Below are 3554 nucleotides of genomic sequence, written 5' to 3' on the forward strand. Positions count from 1 at the left end.
TAGCTAGCTTGTGTTGCATCATTCTTTGAAGAATCAAAGAAGCTTTTCGAAGACATGGAGAAAGAGGACCAATCTTCTTCATTCCTTGAAGAGCCTTTGAACTTTGAGGGAGTTTTAGTTTTCTGTTTTATGAATCTTAAGTCTTTCTATTTAATTACAATGATCGTTGGATTAAGTATGTTAGGCTAAGTTCTATAAGTGTTTAGTTTGACTTTTTACTTATGTATGAACATTATATATTTTGAGTTTAATGAATGATTTCTTTGCTTTCATATGTTCATTAGTTTCATCTATTATTATTGATTGACCATCATGTCAATTTAGTAGTAATACGTGTTATGAAAATTGATAGGCTATTTTTGTAGCTACAATCTAAGGCAGTGAACCTATCGATGCAGTCTAGCACTGATGGAAAGTATTAATGTCGTATCCCTCGGAAAAGTGAAAGCCCAGAGTTACTACTTTGTTCTTTGATATATTAGCCTGAAATAAATGATGAATAATTCCTAAATTTATTAATAACTACAAGCTGAGTTCTAAGTGAGATGTAGGAATGAATGGATAAATGAAACAATCAAGACAAGAAAGCAAACCCAAAGGGAACCTAGACTAGTTAGCAATCAAACAAAAGATAAAGGATTGATGAGTCCAATTATGCTACCCGTGAACGAATTCTTAATTGAATTTGGTCGAGATAACCGAATTCCTAAACTCAACAAACTAAATTTGAAATCTCTTCCTAATGATTGATCCTTAAATTAGCATTAAGCTTTAATCCGCCTCTATTAAGCTTTGTTAATTCTTAATCCGGCTAGTCAATTATCTTTATCTTTAAGTGATTATTAACGAGTTCTTGCTATTCAAAATTCCAATTGCCAAATAAACTTCTCAATCACATAAAGCAATTTAAACACCACAATTCACAACATCTCATGAATAATACATTATCTTATTAATACTGAAAGCAAGAAGGATACAAAACTAAACTCAAGCAATTCAACAATTTAATACTAAGCCAACATAGTAAGGAAATCCTAATGGATTTTACCAATCTAGTTACACATGTTCATGTTTAAAACAACTAGGAAATCAATTATAATGAAAGAATAACGAAAATGAAATATGTACATCCTTTTCTCTCGAATTGGATATACAACTCCAAATCGGAATATGCACTACGATTGATCTTCCCAATTGCCTCTTGATTTGCTCCGCTGCTATTTTGCACTCGGAACCTTGCGATTTCGAGATTCTCACCCTCTACAACTCTTTCCCGAACTCAGTACTCCGCCAAAACTCTCCTCCTCCTTGCTTGCCCTAGCTCAAGAAATCACTTTCCTTATATCATTGTCCCAGCACGGCCGGAGTCCAGGCCGTGCTGAATCTTCGGATCTCGCAAGTTAGGTTTTCTTCCTAGCCGTGCCCCCGCCAGTGCTGAGCCACCACGGGTCGTGCTGGAAGCCGTGGTAGCCTGGGAAACCATGCCCAAAATGCCACATTTGAGGATCAAAGGCTAATGGTTGGTCACGGCTAGAGTCCAAGCCGTGCTGATCAGCACGACCTTGACCTAGGCCGTGCTTAATGTTTGACATGCGAGCCCTTGTCCAATTTTGATGAATTTCCGTCCATTTTCGCACTTATTGATCTATAATTGCTCAAACACTGATGATGGTCCTATAAATTCTCCTGAAGTGCAAAAAAACAGAAAACACGGGTGATCTTGGAATAAAAGCACAATAATTTCTAAGAAAATATACAATAATATGCAAGCAAATATGTGTAAAACTATGCACATAAAAAATCTTTAGGTTAACAGTATTAGAAACATCATCTTTACTTTAATCTATGTTGGTATAAGAAACCTAAGTTGCATCATTAGCTTAAGTGACTTAGGAAAAAAGGCATATCACCATTTCATTTGTTAAATTGGGGCTTAAGGGAATTAAGGGGATTACTAAGTAAAGCTAGACTAAATGCTATTTTATCATATAGTTCATATTAATCATTCTAAATGCATATTTATTTTCTAGTTATTTAATTTCTTTTATTAAACTAAAGATCATTCTCAAAACATTGGCTTAGAGTGTTTATATTTATTTTTAGTATTTAGTGTGATAGTTGGTCTTTATAATATATACTCTACAATTCCTTGTGAGATCGTCCTCGTGGTGAGCTTGTCGAACTACCATCCGGTTCGTACACTTACGATTACTAATTTAGACACATCAAGTTTTTGGCGCCGTTGCCGGGGAATTGTATCAATATTATATTTGATTAATTGTTAAATATCATTTTTGTGTTTTTTTTTTGTTTTGCATGTTATTTATTTCTGTGTTATTTTTTAATTCTGTTTTTACATTTTTTTTTGAAATATTTCCTTTGATTTTGTATGCCTAGAAGGACAACAAGATCAGGTGATTCATCAACTCAAGATTCCTACAACTTGAGATCAACTGTTAAAAAAGCAGAAGGAGACCAAGAGGTAGAGAGTGAGTTTGTACCTCTAAGAGGAATTGAATTTGAAGAAAAGCTCAAACAAGAGTTGGAAGAAAAAGTTGAGATAATGGCTAATGACCAAAGAGAAGTTGCAGCTCAAAGGCAATGGCCATGAAGGACTATGCTCGTCCGATAATTGGTAATACTACTTCATGCATAGTCTTAGGTGATGCATCTAGGAATTATGAGCTAAAGAACATCCATTTTAATATACTTCCATCATTCTATGGTATGCCTAGTGAGAATGCATTGACATTCATTAGAGAGTTCTATGCTATAGCTCACACATTCCCATTATCTGGACTTAATGAAGATCAATTTAATATGAGATGTTTTCCTTACTCATTAAAAGATAAAGCAATGGCTTGGTTAATGACCTTGCCTTCTAATTCTTTAAGAACTTGGGATGAAGTTTATTAAAAATTTATGAGTAAATTTTACTCACATCAAAAGACCAAAGAATTAAGGGCTGAAATTTCTAACTTTTATCAAAAGGATACTAAATCCTTTCATGAAGTATGGGAGCGCTTCAAATCACTTTTACTACAATGCCCACACCATGGATACCCACTTCCTATGACAAACCTATCATTTTATGATGGTTTAACACAATAATACCAATGTATGGTTGACAATGCAGCTGGGATTGCTATGCTGGAAAGAACTGCTAATGAGGTTTATGACATCTTTGTGATGTTAGGAGCCAATTCACAACAAAAGAGTGTGAGAACAAAAAAAGTAGGAGTGAATGAAGTTGTGTCTAATAATGAGATGGCTATGCAAATAGCCGAATTAACTAAATAAGTTAAGATTCTTGCTTCAACTTAAAATATACAAAGCAATAAGGTATGCGGTATATGTGGTGTTTATGGTCATGGTGCTAACATTTTTTCATCTTATGAGACTTATGCAGGAGATGATTATGAACAGGTTAACTTGATGGAATCTTATCAACCTAGGCAACCTAGGAATAATTCATACTCCAACACTTATAATGCAGGATGGATGAATCATTCAAATTTCTCCTAGAGAAATACCGATCATAACCCACCATAAAT

General features: G+C 34.4%; 1 non-coding gene across 1 annotated transcript; it reads right to left on the reverse strand.

Annotated features, from left to right (window-relative positions):
• Positions 1 to 2955: 2955 nt before the first annotated feature.
• On the reverse strand, positions 2956 to 3063 carry LOC112534757. The gene has a single exon (XR_003079018.1). It is a non-coding gene; the product is annotated as a small nucleolar RNA R71 (small nucleolar RNA).
• Between the last annotated feature and the right edge of the window lie 491 nt (positions 3064 to 3554).

Source organism: Ricinus communis, chromosome 9 (assembly GCF_019578655.1).
Source record: "Ricinus communis isolate WT05 ecotype wild-type chromosome 9, ASM1957865v1, whole genome shotgun sequence".
NCBI lineage: Eukaryota > Viridiplantae > Streptophyta > Magnoliopsida > Malpighiales > Euphorbiaceae > Ricinus > Ricinus communis.